This window comes from Megalobrama amblycephala, linkage group LG6 (assembly GCF_018812025.1).
Source record: "Megalobrama amblycephala isolate DHTTF-2021 linkage group LG6, ASM1881202v1, whole genome shotgun sequence".
Taxonomy (NCBI): domain Eukaryota; kingdom Metazoa; phylum Chordata; class Actinopteri; order Cypriniformes; family Xenocyprididae; genus Megalobrama; species Megalobrama amblycephala.
Window position 1 is genome coordinate 2,937,360 of NC_063049.1, and position 18,211 is coordinate 2,955,570.

The 18,211-nt window shown below is 41.3% G+C and overlaps 1 protein-coding gene across 2 annotated transcripts in view; it reads left to right on the plus strand.

The window, feature by feature from the left end:
- The window catches only part of LOC125269680 (centrosomal protein of 95 kDa-like), a 90,110-nt gene that overhangs the window by 15,444 nt on the left and 56,455 nt on the right, over positions 1-18,211 (plus strand). The window lies entirely within an intron of this gene.

The following is an 18,211-nucleotide window of genomic DNA, read 5'->3' on the forward strand; positions in this document are numbered from 1 at the left end:
AAGTAGCTCCTAAATTGCCAATTTAGGAGAAACTCTTAAAAATAATTGCCGTGTCAGTCCTAATTTTAGGAGTCCTAAATTTTTTGCTTTAAGAGTATTTCAAAAAGCATTTTAGTGCTAAAACTAGCTCCTAAGTCTGTGAAACGTTAGGAGTAGTCAAGAGGAGTAGTCACCAAGACCAAATCACAAACAGTACTAATCCACCTAAAGACACTGTACACCATGAGGCAATAGCGATAGAGCCTTAGGTGCTAATCTTTCTTCATAAATGCAATACATTTTTAATTATAGATTTGAATTTATGATGAGATGCCAAAAATAAATCTTTAACAAATAAATATTGTCCAATTACCTTTGGCAGTGGTTTTCATGAGTTCACATTTACAAATGATTGAATGGAGTAAAAAAAATAAGCGTATTTGCTGTGCTGTTCAAGGGAATTGAGGGCTCAGAGTTTGGAATTCAGCCCAAACCCAAAGTTCTCCCCATATCCCCAGCCATGAGTAAGGAACGGGGTGGCGGAGGAAAGCAGAAAACTGTCAAAGTAACTATAGGCAAGTCGGCTTTCATCTGTGTATTTATTCTTCTTCTCGAACTGATTAGATAGACCGTTTTAATGTGTTCCTCCCAAACTTTATTTATAAAACATAATTTGTCGCCTGCATTTTGCATTCTCTTGAGATGCAGACATCCAAGAGGCGGTCCACAATTATCTGTATATACTAGTTTAATTAGTGACACTTAGCCTACATTTTAAAACCTTTATTTGAATATGGCAACATTTTTATTAAAAAATATTTATTTGAATAGGGCAACATTTGTATTTTAAAACCTTTATTTTAATATGGAAACATGACACCTCATTCTACAATATTTCTCGCTGACTCCTCCCCCATCAGCCAATCACTGTGTTTATACTCCATAGCAACGAGGTCAACCCCGCCCTTACTTTTAGCTTAAGACTTCGGTCTATTCCTTAGTAAAAGTTTGTCTCAGCAGCTTTGTGAATAGGTTTTAAGAGAAAACGTTTACTGCTATTTAGGAGAACTCTTAGTGGTAAGATAAAATGTTTTGTGAATACGGCCCCTGCTCAACAATCTGTGGTCATTGTTGTCTTATTCTCCTTTTCATGATGGGCCATACATTTTCAATAAGAGTCAGATCTGGACTGTAGGCAGGCAGTCAGACACATCCACTCTGTGGTGTAGAGTGTCTAGAAACCACTCTGATGTAGCATGTGCAGAATGAGGCCTGGCATTGTCTTGCTACCCTGGAAAGATGGCAGTTTATGTCTCTGTACAGTTCAAATATATGCCTCCATCATGTCATGTCAACACAAATGCAAGTCACCCATGCTGTTTGCTAGGGCTGGACGATTAATTGAAATGTAATCGAAACTGAAATTCAGAACCTCTAACCGACGTAATTTTCCCATGTCGGTTATTTCGTTTTTTTAATCCTGTTAATACTTCCCCCTTAAAAACATAACTGCGTGTGTAGCCACATGACTCCGCCCCGTCCAGTCAGTGGCATAAAAGCAAAACACGGAGGTGAACGCCGGTTCAACACACAGTGATGCCGCGTGAGCGTTGAGCCTTGCGTCTTCACTAAACTTTGTCAGTTGTATTTGTTTTATGGTTTGGACATTCAAGCGATTAGACGATCGGATGTGTATTATTATATCGAGCTACCGCGCTCGCGCAGCTGCATGTGGCGCGAACACTCATACAAACAGCTGCGCAAAACGTGAAGATCGTGCGCACACAGAGGAACGCAGAAACTTGTTGTCAGCGCTGTCCTGTGATTTATCACTAAAATAGCTTAGAAACTCAAAAGTTATAGCATCTATTTTTTTTTTTCTACTTTTGAAGGAACTATTTACAACCCACAGCTTCACAATTAATAGAGAGACGGTATGACTAATTCACACACGCAATCACTACTGGTACTGTGCTAATTTATCTTTATCTGATTTACAACGAGCAGAAACCTGTAAGAAATGTTACAAACCATAGATAAAATAACTGCTGATAGTGAGCTATGATGTCAGATCACTCTTTCAATAGGAAAAAAATATCCCACCTTAATAGTCAATCATAGGCTATTTACAGTACAAACCTTGTCAGTGAACTATGAGGGCAAAAAAAAATAAAAAAATCTGAAACAAAATAATCGTTCATTAATCGTAATCGAGGTAAAATGTTAAATTAATCGAGGTTTTGATTTTAGGCCATAATCGTCCAGCCCTACTGTTTGCACTGATGCACCCTCATACCATGACAGATGTTTGTTTCTGGACCTGTCGCTAATGAAAGTCTGGATTGTCCCTTTTGTCTTTGGGACTGAGAACTTGATGCCCGTTTTTTCCAAAAACAAGCTGAAACATAGACTCATCTTACCACAGCACACATTTCCACTGTCTTTTAGACCATCTGAGATGAGCTCAGGCCCAGAGAACTTGGCAGCATCTCTGCATAGAACTCCTCTCCATAGAACTTTCTAATTGTGTAACAGAGATTCGAGTTTCTTGATGCAGCATCAGACTGTTAAGTGACAACTGTTTTCCAAAGTACTCCCGAGTTCATGTGGCTATATTTGACACAATAGCTTGGCGATTTCTAATGAAATGCCATTTGAGGGCTCAAAGGTCATGCAGATTCAACTGAGGTGTCCTACCTTGCCCTATACCGACTGAGATTTCTCTGGATTCCCTGAATCTTTTTACAATATTATGTATGGTAGATGGAGAAAGACATAATTCCCTTTCAAGGGAACTCGCACTTCATCAAACGCTTTGGGAATGCCTCTGCGTGATTGCGTCATGAAGCATGTATGAAATTAGTCCAGTAGAGTGACAGAACGTCATAGGCGGGTGCCGTCACTGACCAGAAAACTATAAAGCCTACCCGAAAACCCATTCATTCAGCTTCTGTGTCTTCAGCAAGCGCTACATGTGAAATTGTTTGTCCTCATATATATATATATATAAAGATATATCATGGCGAGCGAACAACAGTTCAGGAAGTTTGTTCATCCCTGCCCTTGTTTCATTATGGGTGGGGATACACACCAAATGTGTGTTGTTTGTTTGGGAGTGCAGCATGCCCAGGCAGCTCTCGAGGGGGCTATCGCCGAGCCCTCTTCAAGGAGGATGGCTCGGCTTGCGTTCCTCGTGGCTCAGCTCCCGTTTCTGCCGAGGCAGAGTGACGTCTCAGGTCGTGGAGTTCACAAGTGAATTTGACAGAGGGGTTAGAGACAGGTGCTGCCCTATCTCAGCCTTCACCTATCAGATCCAATGTGCCAATTCGGAGGAAGCATGTGCTGCGGTTTCGTCCGCTCCGGTTGATGCAGTTACATTAATGGCATCCAGTTCTGAGAAATTGGATGTTGTTAGTGTAAAAACGGGAGATACTGATGACTCGCCACTTCAGTCTTACGCTAGTGAGGAGCTTCTGGAGGTGTTGACTCGTGCTTTGGCGAAATTAAACATCGATTGGCCGGCCGAGAAACAAGAGCTGCAAGTTAAAAGCAAGCTAGATGAACGCTACCTGCCATCTAGATCAGCTCAACCTCCACGTCAGGGCTTACCGTTTTTTACTGAGGTGTCGAGGTCTTGGAAGAGACCGGTTTCTTACCGTGTTTATACCCCACAAACGTCCACCTAGAGTAATGTGTTGGGTATGAGGAAACATTGTTATGGGGCAATGCCAAAGGCGGAAGAGACGCTTGCGAGCTATCTCTCCCCTCAGTCGGCATCGTCCCTTAAAGCCCCGACGTACTCGGCTGCAGGTCAGACTGCGGCATGCTTGCATACTATGTCCATCTTGCAAGCATACCAATCTGACCTGCTCAGAGACCTGGGTGAAAGTGAAGAGGTGGGGGTGGATGTCCTCCAGGAGTTGCGTCAGTCAGCTGACTTAGCTCTCTGTGCCACTAAGGAGATGGCCAAATCCATTGGCCAATCTATGGCAGCCCTGGTTGCCACGGAGAGACATCTCTGGCTGAATCTCACTGAGATAAAAGATAAAGATAGTCCCTTCCGAAGCCAGACAGTGTTCACCGCAGCATACATTGCCCATCTTCCTTCGGTGCCCTGCTGCAATGCCGGGGCGCAGTAGTTCCCTGCGAGTCACCCGATGGTCTCTGATACAGCCAAGCCAGTTATCCCCTGCCGGTGCACCGCTTCAGGGCATTGTGCTGGCTGCCCAAAATACTGCCCAAAATATAAGGCTGGTTCCCTTAGTAGATTTTCGGACAGAATGGAAATGTCTGTTAAACGTATCTCAGTGGATCCTGCAAACGATATTCAATGCTATTCAATTCAGAACACGGCCACCCCAATTCAGCGGGGTTCTGCTCACAGTGGTGGGCCAGAGCCAAGGCTCTGGTTTTGGCACAGGAAGTAGAGACTCTGCTGCGAAAGGAGGCTATAGAATGGGTCCCTCCTCCCAGCAGTGAGTCAGGATTTTACAGCCGGTACTTCATTGTTCCAAAAAAGACGGGGGGTTGCATCTGATTTTCAGACCTGCCAACATGTACGCATTTTGCGTAGAGGGTACGCATTTTGACCTCCAAGTACGCTGGTATGATTTGTCACTCTATACAGTCATAGCGCTGGGTTCATTTCCACAAATAGCAAGCGGGGATGATTGACAAATGCGTATGGCCTATCAATAAAAAGAGACTGCAAATCAACAGCAACACAAAATCCCGGTCGATCCCTCCTTCCACTCCCGCCATCTCAGTGACTGAATTCTCAAGCGAGGACAGTACAGTAGTCACGGTACTTCTGACTCCTTAAGGTAAACGGGTATAAAATGCTCAAGTAATGTTGAACAACAAATCTAAATAAAATTGAAATCGCTATATGGCTTAGTGATTATGAAAATGTTGTGATGTGTGACTGACTGAAAAGCGCAAGTCTGGTGAAACAGGCATTTATGCATTTATTCTCATTGTTAAGAAACGTAGCCTACATGTGTTGCGTTATTGTATTAATAGTAACTAAAGTACCTAATTATGTTACATAGCCCACTTATTTTGTATGAAAACTAGCACATTAGTTAGGCTACTTATGCATTTAAAATTACCGTTGTCTCAGTGCTGCGCGAGCGCTCTCTCTCTCTCTCTCTCATACACAATCGGGCATGCACACAGAGAGGAGATCATTGTAAAATGAAAATTGCTGTGCTTGGTTTAAAATTTGTTCTTGCTTGTGTTATTTTTTTGTCAGAAAACATTTTGAATTATCCACCCGTGTTTTTAAGATTCGGTAAATGACGGACGCTTTAGTTAACACAACCCCTCGTTATATGACTAACTTCTTGATATTCTTGAATACTCTGTGCGTTTTGCTCTTATTTGTCCTTTCTATTCATTGTCAACTGTTTTCTAAATATGTTTGTATTGGCTAACCTTTAATCAGCGAATGTTTGTCTTGTTTATAATTCAGAGACCGCACGTTATCCAAGGTTGGCAGGTCTGGATTTTAGATCTACGTCAGTTAACACTCTGAGGTCTGAAGGTATCGCCGGCGATACCACCGTGGTTTTTTCTTATCAGTGTGAAAGAGACTCAAAATACTCCGTCAATGTTGCACATACAATTAAGAGTTATACACCATTTTAATCTGTGGAATATCTTCTTTCATTTGTGTACACTCAGAGTAAAAACAAAATGTTGTGCTCTTTGTAAAATAAAGAAAACTAACATGATGCGTGATCTCTCCTCTCCCTCTGAACAAAGTCCAATCTGATAGTTCTTAGAAAATGAACTGTAACTTAGTGAATACTAATGACAAAAAAATTGCACTTATGTCTAAAAAAACGTTAAGATGTCAGGTTTTAAAACATGTAAGTCAAATCGAAAACAAACCTTCTGTGTTTATGTAATCTGTATGAAAAGAGAGCCATGTCAGAAGTCTGTGATTCAGCTCATTATCCGCTAATGCGGCCACGCCCACGGAGCGAGCGCTATAGACCTCTTTGGAGCAGACGTCACAATTACGTCACTTGCAGCTGCGCGCGCATAGTGGTTGCAGAAAAATAGTGGTAGCAATTGGAGGAAAATGTGCAAAATCCACAGAATAAGAGAAAAACGTTTTGTTGTGCCTCTGGATGTTGGAATCGGAATGCAAAAAAATATAGTCTTCATTTTTAAAGAAAACCATCGTTGAAAACGTCCTTTGAAGCTAAACGGAGACGTTTCACAGACTGGACTGATGACACCTGCAAGGATTAGTCTACTATTAAAGCAGGAATTTGATGTAAACAGTAAGTCTACATAATATTCACATATACAGTTCAGAGGACATACATACATAGCAGTTACAGCATGAAATAATATTTAAACCTATAACATTTTACATAGATAACTTTTAAACATAGTCTATAACATTTCACAATTCTGACTTTTTTTCTTGCATTTGCTTGTTTATGACTCCCAGTTCGGCCATTATAAATCGCAATTGTGAGTTTATTTCACAATTCTGAGGGGAAAAAAGTCAGAGTTGCGGGATAAATTGCAATTCAGAAAACGAGTATAACGAGTTACAGGATAACGAGCATATCTCACAATTCTGTTTTTCTTTGTAAGAAATGTGAGATATAAACTCAGGTTTGCGAGAAATAAAAGTCAGAATTGTGAGATATAAACTCAAAATTAACTTTTTTTAATTCTTTTATTTCGTGGGTTCCATAGACTGCTACTGCTCAACTGTCATTTTCTGCAACCAGGTAGGCTCCGCCCATAAAAAAACGTCATCGCTGTTTGCAAACACCAAATTGGTCTATTCAGACGCAAATTCAGAGGCAATACATGCATTCATCATCTCAATCGTGTATTTATTGTCTTCAAAAGTGTTTTGAATAGCCATATTTAGCGATCTCTTGCCTCTGTTAGTTCCTTGATTGTCACATGATATTCCTCTTCTTTTACTGAGGCATTTGTGGACAAAAGGGGCAGAGCGCCCTCCGGCTGCAAGTATGAATGATGAAAACACAGTATCCAGCACTCATAGTAATGACAATAAATATAGAATAATAAATATTATCTCTGTATAGAAAATTGATATAAACACATGAGAATCCATCAATATTTCTCCAAATGTGTATGCTTTTAAGCATATTAAGAAATTATGGTCAATATAAGATTTTAAGAGTCAAAATGTGAAGCTTGAGTCTTAGATCTTTTTAATGATGTATAGTTTGTCAACTGCACATCAACATTTAGGCTCTATAATATAACAAATATAGTAGCCTATATGAAATGCCCTAGACGTAGGAATGTTCAGACGCTTTGCATCACAGAAATACATTATATTTGAAAGTATATTAAAATAGAAAACCATTATTTGGTTAGAGACTTGAGACTTATTTTAAAAACATTATAATGGCATTATAATGTGTTCAATCTTTTGACTGGTAGTGTAATTTAACATAGGCCTATACAAAATTTTCTTCATATCATGTGCAATAATACGTGCATGCATGAGATCAGAAAAATCATGTTTTTTTTTGTCCTGAGTGGACTTTAATCCTGTTATTAGCATGATCACAGAGGGTTTTTTCACAGCCTACCTGACTGAAAGGCCTCATTAATATGCAAGTCATTTCAGGTCATTATTATTCAATTCTTTTGTCTTCTCAGGTGAGAATCACCCATTATACATGAGGATTCCCGCCTCCTCGCATACTGTGTTTCTTGACCAAAAGTGTCTTAGAAAATTTAAATCTCTCTATTGTTTTATATGAAGCAGTAGGAAGGATAATTTTTACTTCATTCTGAAGCAAAAACTCTAGTCTACAACCTCCAATACCTAGAAGTCTTATGAACACAGATTTAATATACTTTTTTTGGCCTTATTTCAGTGACTTAAGTTTTTTGTTTTTTCAATAACCACGCATAAACGTTATTCCTTCAAAAACACAAACATGTACATACATGTTCCTCACATATTATTGTAGCCTAGTTTGTGCTGAATACAGTGTAATGACACTTTTTCCATTAATATGTTTATGAACAACTGAAAAAAGCACAAATGTCAGGGCATGTCAAAACTTCTCCAGGGCCCCAAAAATCCTCAGACCCCTGAGGGTTAAATCGCACTGTAGCAAAGCTCAAGTTCAAGATGCTCACAGTCAAACACATTGTGTCACAAATCAGGTCCGAGGACTGGTTTGTCACGATAGATCTAAAAAATGCATACTTACATGTATCAATCCTCCCACAAGACAGGAAGTTCCTGAGGTTTGCTTTCAGGGGCTTTCAGTATACCAATATCGGGTTCTTCCTTTCGTCTTAGCACTGTCACCCCGCACCTTCACCAAATGTGTAGACGCGGCTCTGACGCCCTTGCGCATGCAGGGCATCCGCATTTTAAACTACATCGATTGATTCTGGCTCAATCAGAGCAGATGGCCGTCCAACATTGAGATGTTGTTCTCGCTCACATGAAGAAGCTTGGGTTGAGGCTAAACACGAAGAAAAGTGTGCTTTCTCCTGCTCAGAGAACCACTTTTCTAGGCATGGTGTGGGATTTGATTGTCATGCGTGCTCGTCTGTCGCATAGCATCGATTCTCTCAGCTGTAACAGACATAAAGCTAGGCCAGTCACTCACTGTCAAACAGTTTCAGAGGCTGTTAGGTCTCATTGCAGCAGTGTCCAACGTGATACCTTTTGGCCTGCTGAACATGAGACCGTTGCAGTGGTGGCTCAAAACCAAGGGGTTCTCGCCAAGTGGGAATCCTTTTCATGTGATCAGGGTCACGCGGCGATGCTTTTGTGCCCTAGTCATATTGAAACAAACTTGGTTTCTGTCCCAGGGACCTGTGTTGGGAGCTCTCGGTCATCACGTCATGCTAACGACAGATGCATCCCTCACGGGCTGGGGGGCAATCATGAGTGGTAGCTCTGCTCGGGGTCTATGGTAGGACCATCATCTCTCCTGGCGCATAAATCGCCTGGAGATGTTGGTGGTGTTTCAGGCCCTGAAACACTTCCTTCCAGACCTCAGGGGCAATCATGTACTTATTCACTCAGACAACACATTGGTACATAAATCATCAGGGGGGTCTGAGGTCGCGCCCGTTATACAGACTGGCTCATCAAATCCTCCTGTGCACCCAGGGAAAGCTGCTCTCAATCAAGGCAGTTTACATCCCAGGGTACCTCAATTTGGGAGCAGACATCCTGTCGAGGCAGGGACCGAGGCCCGGGGAATGGAGACTTCACCCCGAGGTGGTGAAGCTCCTATGGGAGAACTTCTGCTGAGCCGAGGTGGATCTGTTTGCATCTCGAGAGACGACTCAATGCCCATTATGGTTCTCCATGATAAACCCAGCACCTCTGTGGCTGGACGCTATGGTACAGTCATGGCTGAGGCTATGTCTGTACGCATTTCCCCCGATAGCGCTGCTCCCGGGAGTTCTGTAGAGAGTTCGCCATGACGGGGTCCGTCTGTTGCTAGTAGCCCCGTTTTGACCGGCCCGAGTATTGTTCTCAGACCTGATATGCTTGCTAGACATCTCTCCAATGGAGATTCTGATCAGGAAGGACCTTCTCTCTCAGGCGAGCAGGTCGATCCTTCACCCCCTCCCGGAGTTGTGGAAACTATGGGCTTGGCCTCTGAGAGGGCCCAGCTCATGAGTTCAGGTCTCTCAACTGAGGTTGTTGAGACCATCCTCCACTCCAGAGCTCCTTCCACAAGGAAACCCTATGCCTTGAAGTGGAGATTATTCACATCTTGGTGTGAAAATCACCAGTGGTACCCAGTTAACTGCCCTGTTGGTGTGGTGCTGGAGTTCCTGCAGGAAAGATTTTCCACAGGGCTATTCCCCTCCACAATAAAGGTGTACGTGGCTGCCTTAGCTGCTTACCACGCTCCTTTGAGTGGTGTATCTTTGGTGAGACACCCGCTTATTACTCGTTTCCTTCATGGCACTTTGAGACTTAGATCTGCAGTTTGCACGAGGGTACCGGCTTGGGATCTGGCCATTGTATTACAAGGCCTTTCTATGGCCCCCTTCGAGCCTACCAAAGAATTCCCTGAGAAGTTTCTCACACTTAAAACTATTTTTTTCTGCTTGCTATCTCGTCTCTCAAGAAGATTTCAAGCCTTTTTAGGTATCTCCCTCATGCTTGGAATTTGTGCCTGGCATGGTTAAAGCCTTCTTGCACCCTTGACCGGGCTATATTCCCAAGGTCCTCACTAATACTGTGAGGCCTATCGTTCTGCAGAACTTCTATCCTCATCCTTTCCGGATGTCAGACCAGGAGAAGCTGAAACTGCTGTGCGCTGTCAGGGCATTAGATGGTTATGTCCACAGAGCTGCCCTGTGGAGGAAATCTGAACAATTGTTTGTTTGTTTTGGGTCACCTAGAAAGGGTCACCCCGCATCTAAGCAGAGAATGAGCAAGTGGGTGGTTGAGGCCATCTTATGGTCGTTTGCTCATAGGGCGACGTGGGCATTTTCATTCCCAAAGTGTTTGACGCAGCATGAGTTCCCTTAAAAGGGAACGTCTCGGTTACTAATGTAACCCTAGTTCAGACAGGATCACTTTGGCAAGTTACTTGAGTTTATTGAACACAATTTATCTTTGGCGGTATGGTTCCTTATGGGGGTTCTTGCTCCAAAATTAATTGAACATACAAATGCTTTAACATTAACCCCTGCGAACCATCAGTTTGGAAATACATAGACAATTAAGACATTTAGTAATGTCTTTAAAAGCGAACATGGTAATCGTGTAGATATGGCAGTGGGATGTCTATACTGTAGCTTGGTTTTTAGGATGAGTGTCTCTCAGCAGTGAGGTCCATGCCAGCTGGGACCTGAAAGCCTTAGTGATCTGAAACAAAAGAAGACGACAACCAGAAGGTGCACAGTAATATGCTCACGCTTATAATGGGGAGGGAGGGAGGGTTGCAAGCAGTTTGAGCATACTTACCGAGCAGTAATGCCACGTATATATGTCCCGTGTCTAATAGGAGAATGGTAGTGATTGGAGAGATTTGACAGTTGACCGCATCAGCTGGTCGCAGCACTATGCCTACGAGGCCTGATTGAACTAACGCTGCACTAAATTTTCCCTAAATAGGGAACGAGACTCTGCATTGCCCTGCTATACTCCTAGCATGACCGTAAGCGACTTGCTTCAGGTTTCAGAAGCTGAATGAATGGGTTTTCGGGTAGGCTTTATAGTTTCCTGGTCAGTGATGTCATCCACCTATGATGTTCCTTCACTCTATTGGACTGATTTCATACGTGCTTCACGACACAATCATGCAGAGGCGTTCCCAAAGTGTTCGACGCAGCGTCTCATTCCCTATTCAGGGAACTAAGCTTACATATGTAACCGAGACGATTCTTTGCAATCTTGCATTGAGAAATGTGATTTTTAAATTGTTTGACAATTCTCTCATGATATTTGGCACCCAAGTGGTGAGCCACGACCCATCTTTTCTTGCAAAGACTGAGAAGCTCTTTTACACCCAAACACGATACCCTCACCTATTACCAATTCACCTGCTAATTGTGGATTGTTTTAAAACAGTGCAACTTGGATATTATATCTTTTCACTTTTATTTTGCCTCTGTCCCAACTTTTTTGGAGTGTTTCAGCCATCAAAATTAAAATTTGTTTATATTCACAAAATGCAATTATGTTGGTCAGTGAAAACATTGGAAATCTTTTCTTTGTACTTTTGTCAATTAAAAAAAAGTTTAAGAGAATTAACAAATGTGGTTTTTATTGCGTTTTACAAAATTTCCCAACTTTTCTGGAAATGGTGATATAACTTGCATCATTACAAATGTGCATGGAGCAGGTTAGAAAACAAAATGCAGGTCAATAAATTCTGTTTTTTATTAATTTGGTGCTATTATTTGCAGCAGAGTAAACAACACTTCGGTTTACTGTATGTATTCTGCCCTTGTAAAAGAGTTCCCCTTCTTAACTAGGTAGATAGATAACTCCTTCCACAGGGACGTTGAATTGAAGCATGGATTTATTATGACCACCACTTTAAATATAAGTGGTACAGAGTAAAACTGAAATACAGAAATATTAATATATAAGTTTCTAAAGAATGTGCAGTAAAGAAATTTAACAGTTCACTTAAGGGATAACTACATATACTATACACAATATTAAAGCAGATGCATGTAACACTGTACTGAAAATAATTTCTCTAAATATGAAATTTATCCTGAATAACATCACCAATAACAAATATAAGATGATAACGTTTTTGTGAACACTTGTAATACTTACAGAAAAACCTTCTTTAAATGATTGCACAGGTGATGAAAGGATTGAAAATAGCTGCTTTAACCATGTGACTATCAGCATCAACTGAGTAAAACAATATGACTGCTATTAAGGTCAGAGGTTACTATCAAAAACATATAGAATAGCACCATCTAGTGGCTCAAAAATTAAACTACACTAAACTACACTGGAAACAGTACACTCCCTGCCTGGTATCTGGTAAGATGCCATCATTAAGCATAATAACATTTGTCTATTCAGTCCCAGGAAACAGCAGTAAAACGACATCCGATATAGGCCGCAGGAACACCTTAGACAATCCGTCTTTGACCACTTTGACCTCAACTTTCCTTACTTTCCCATCTCTCCCAGGAAATGTCTTAACACAATTCCCATTGGCCAGATGTTCCTTTTTGCTTGAATGTTTTTCAGTAGCACAACATCTCCTACTTGGAGATTGGAGATCTCATTCTGCCATTTTCTATGGTTTTGCAAGGTTGCGAGATATTCCTTTCTCCAGCGATTCCAGAATGTATTGGCCAAGCTTTGGACTTCCCTCCACTGACGAATGAAGAGGTCCCTTTCACCAAATTCTCCTGGTGGAGGAGGAACTACAGAAGTCTTTTGAGTGAGTAAAGTTGCTGGAGTCAGAATGAAAGGAGCATCTGGATACAGGTACCAGGGGACGAGCATTGACTATGGCTGTGACTTCAGCCATGAAGGTGGTCAAAACCTCACGGGATCACTTTGAAGGTCTACGTTTTTTGTAGCATAGATTCAAGGATCCGACTTGAAACTCCGATCATATGTTCCCAACTTCCACCCATGTAAGAGTGAGGAGGGTTGAACACCCAAGAGCATCCATTGTCACTCAGATACTCTTGTACCTTTCTGTTATCTGTGACTGACTCCATCTTCAACTCCTTGCATGCTCCAATAAAGTTGGTGCCACAGTCCGACCGCAACTGCTTTGCTGGACCGCGAACAGTGAAGAATCTGAAGAGAGCAGTTATAAAGCTGGAGCTATCCATCGACTATATGAATTCAATATGTATGGCCCTAGTGCTCATACATGTGAACAGCACTGCCCAGCGTTTTGAGTTTGCTTGTCCTCCTCTGGTTCACGTGAGGTGACCATCCAAGGCCCAAAAACATCTAATCCTACAAAGGAGAATGGAGGGTCCATACTGAGCCGTTCAGGAGGTAGGTCAGACATCATATGAGTCAAAATTTTTCGTCAAGAAGCTACTATCACTACCTCAATCACACATGAGCACACAGGTCTTTAGCATCTATACACTCTCACCGTCCTTCTCAGGTGTACGCTGGTCCGACACAGGATCATTAATACTAACTCTTGAGTATTACAGCCTCACCCCGAGGGTGACTCTAGTCTTTCAACACTATCACTGTCTCTGCTGTAGTCTTTTGAGTGTAGAATCTTTAGTACTTCTATTCCTTAGCTGCGCAGCATATACCTGACACGACTTCCAAGTTGCTCTTTGCAGAAATTAAGTTTTATTTACGGCCGGGAGGTCACTCGTCACAACAACAGAGTGAGTCTCAATGAATAGAAAGATACATGCACATTTAAGTCTTACAGTTGAGTAAAAATCAATGTCTTCATCACTGTGATTTGTTCTGGTGCTTGGTTTGTAATGATCTAAGCTAATCATATGACTGGTCTTTGACCTGAGCATCCTTAGAGCATTTTCTGTACATTTCATGTTGACATAAAATATTTCTATCACAACCCTCAGTGAAGACACTGCTGCACCCATGGTACGGCAGCAAAGTTCCTTGATTATTACGCCGGAATGAGAGTATAGTTCCTAGCCATATCGGCCTAGAAAATCTCAACTTTTCATTTTCCGTCGGTCTTAGTACATGATGTAACTACAGAAGAGTCAAGTTTTAAATAGGAAAAATATTGAAACTCTTTGGTCATTTTTGAGCGAGATGCTAACGGTCTAATCCGATTCAATGAACTATGCTAAGCTATGCTAAAAGTTGTACCGCCAGACCCGGAGATCGGCTGAATGGATTCGAAAACGGTAAAACTCAACTGCCTAACTCTAGGGAAGTTGGAAAATGAGCTTATTTTTTTTTAAAAAGTGGAGTGTTCCTTTAAAGAGGGGGCTTTGTTTGGAAATCACAGTGCCTACTTGAAGGCATTTCAGCTCCTCTGAGAAGGCTTCTGCTTGTACACTGTGGATAAGAATTGACTTGGCCTTTTCTAGATCTTGGACTGAGCAGGGCTTGACACATATATGCCAGCCCCTGCAAGTGCTCTTGTCGCTATACTGCTTGAAGTAGTGGGTTATGTGCACAAGTCTTGCTATTGCACGAGTTAGCGATCGCCAGCTTGAGAATCTTTCAAAGCGTTTGGTGTCCAACTCCTTATTTGAAGTATGTGTAGCACAAGAAGTGACGGACCATTACCAAATACATGCACTCGCATCTGGTACTCCAGCACCTTGTTGTCTAAGTCATTGTTGTCATACCAAAGGAAGCATATAAAGTTCTGATGCTCTTTTGCGACCACAAAGGAATGGAACATTTGCTGGATATCAGCCATCACTGCCACACGTTTCTTCCTGAATCGCAGCAGAACCCCCAAGAGGCTATTGTTTATGTTAAGGCCAGTAAGGAGGACATCATTTAATGATACACCTTGATGTCGAGCACTAGAGTCGAATACTACTCTGGCCAGGCTTCTTTGGATGGTACACCCGGAACATTGGCAGATACCAGCACTCTTCATTATTCTGCAATTGTGGTGCCAATTCTGCATGCTCATTCTCAAATATCTTGCGCATAAAATCCACAAAGTGTTCCTTTACTTCGGGGGGTGTTTTTGGTTTGCGAGTCAGTAACGTGAGCCGGATGTTGGCTTGAACCTTGTTATTCATAAGGCGTTGCCGTGGGAAGTGGGGCAACCCAGCTATTTGACTCATCCTGATGGAATTCTCTTTCAATAATCTTCAGGAAGGCAAGATCATCCATAGAGGGAGCTGGTTTATCATCATTTGTGCAGCAGAAACCTGACTCTCCTATCGGACATTCATTATGCATCAGCAAACTTCTCTGTTTAGGGTTCAGGGTGGAGGATTTCTGTGGTTCATTGTGAAGACTGAAAAAGTCCTTCACATGCATACTGTTTGGACATGGACTCATGTAGCTGGGGCGCCCATTTCCTAAAGTATATACTAAACCGATGAAGGCTTGTGAGCTCCGTTAAGGCATACATCTCTAACTATCACCCACTCAAGGGCCAACCTCTGTGCAAAGGGGGCATATTGTGGTCCGGTGCATTGCTCCAGGATCTTGTGTGCCTGAATGAGGTCTCTTCCGAGAAGAAACAGAATTTTGGCCTTGGGGTCTAGACATGGAATCTTAGAGGCTACTGATCTTAAGTGGTTGTGGTATTTTGCAGCCTCTGAAGTATGAATCTCTGCTCTGTTGTTTGGGATGAGGTTGCATTTGATAAGTGATAGAAGAGCAAGACGTGTCTTTTCATCAAAGGACTCCACCAGAAAACCTTCAGCTCTGTGCCCTTCAGCTTCTGTGATGCCTGTATACGTCCTAAGTGTGTAAGGTGCTGTATTGTCTGCAACATTAACCCTCTGGGGTCTGAGGATTTTTGGGGCCTGGAGAAGTTTTTACATGCCCTGACATTTGTGCTTTTTTCAGTTTTTCATAAACATATTAATGGAAAAAGTGTCATTACATTGTATTTAGAACAAAGTTGGCTACCATAATATGTGAGGAACATGTATGTACATGTTTGTATTTTTGAAGGAATAACGTTTATGCGTGGTTATTGAACAAACAAAAAACTTAAGTCACTGAAATAAGGCCACACAATTAATATTATATATGTGTTCACAAGACTTCTTGGTATTGGAGGTTGTAGACTAGAGTTTTTGCTTCAAAATGATGCAAAATTATCCTGCCTACTCGTTCATATAAAACAATATATTGATTTACATTTTTAAGACACTTTTTGTCAAGAAACAGTATGTGTGGAGGCGTAAATCTTCATGAATAATGTTGTGATTCACACCTGAGAAGACAAAGACCTGCATAATGACCCATATAATGAGTCCTTTCAGTCAGGTAGACTATGTGAAAAAACCCTCTGATAACGTTAATACAGCTGAAATGATCCTGTTAATATAATGTCCACTCTTGACAAAAAAAAACATGATTTTTGTGATCTCATGCATGCACTTATTATTGCACATGTGAATAAAATTTTGTATAGGCCTATTATAGTTTAAATTACAGTACCAGTCAAAAGATTGGACGCATTACTATTATAATGTTTTTAAAAGAAGTCTCAAGTCTTTAACCAAATAATGGTTTTCTATTTTAATATACTTTGTTAATGTGCAGTTGACAAACTATACATCATTAAAAAGATCTAAGACTCAAGCTTCACATTTTGACCTCTGTTTTACACTTATAGTGACTGTAATTTGTTAATAGCCTATGTGTCAGGAGTTATGAATATGAAAAACAGAGTTGTCACCTTTGGCAAAGCAACATCCTTCAGGGCTTTAAGCTTAAAAGCATGCACATTTGGAGAAATATTGATGGATTCTCATATGTTTATGTCAATTTTCTATACAGAGGAGTAATATTTATTCAATATTTATTGTTATCACTATGAGTGCTGGATACTGTGTTTTCAATTCATACTTGCAGCTGGAGGGTGCTCTGTGCACATTTAGTCCACAAATGACTCAGTGAAGAACAGGCATATCATGTGACATTCCAGGAACTAACAGAGGCTTCCAGAGATCGCTAACCATGGCTATAACATGCAGATAGACATTTTTGAAGATAATAAATACATGATGGCGACTATGTATACATGTATTGCCTCAGAATTTGCATCTGAATAGCGCTCGCTCCGTGGGCGTGGCCGCATTGGCGGATAATGAGCTGACTCACAGACGCCTGACATGTCTCTTTTCATTCAGATTACATAAACAGAAAATTTTTGTTTTCGATTTGACTTACACGATTTAAAACCTGACATTTCAACGTTTCTTTAGACATAAGTCTATTTTTTGTGATTAGTATTCACTAAGTTACACTTCGTTTTCTGAGAACTATCAGATTGGACTTCGTTCAGAGGGAGACGACTGATCACGCATCATGTTAGTTTTCTTTATTTTGCAAAAAGCACAACATTTTGTTTTTACTCTGAGTATACACAAATAAAAGAAGACATATCACAAATTAAAATGGTGTATAATTCTTAATTGTATGTGCAAAATTGACAGAGTATTTTGAGTCTCTTTCATACTGATAATAAAAAAGCAAGGTGGTATCGCCGGCGCGACCAGCCGACCTCTGAGTGTTAAACATCTCGAAGAAGGCGAATCTCACCAGAGATCTATTACTCTGATCATCTATGATTGCATAAACCTTTTGTTTGTTCTGAGGCTCACCTTTTGGATACACATTTACCAGGCAGATCTTTGAGCAGGATTTTTTTTTTTTTTTTTTTTTTTTTTAGATTCGTCCCTTTGTGTGGCATTGTCTATTTCTGTTTTGTGAATGGTGACGGGAGTTCTGATTGCCTTTGATGAGAGCCTTGTATGGGAGTTTCTCTAGAATGGAGCTGATGCCTTATGCAGTATCCAGGAAGGTCAAGCCAGGTAGATAGCCTTCAGTTTTGGCTGCCTTCAACTCAAGAAGTAGGTCTCCTAGCTCTCTGAGATGTAGAGGGTCTTTGTTAGACAGCTTTGGGAAACATTCAAGTTTGTTAAAGAGAGCTGCCTCTATGGTTTTGGCAGAGCCATAGCATTCCTCTAGCCTTGTCCAGACCATGCTGAGGGCAATGTCTGGATGATTGATGTGGACTGATCTGATGTGTCTTGCTTGTTCAGTAGAATCTGGGCCAAGCCATTGTATAAGTAGGTCTAG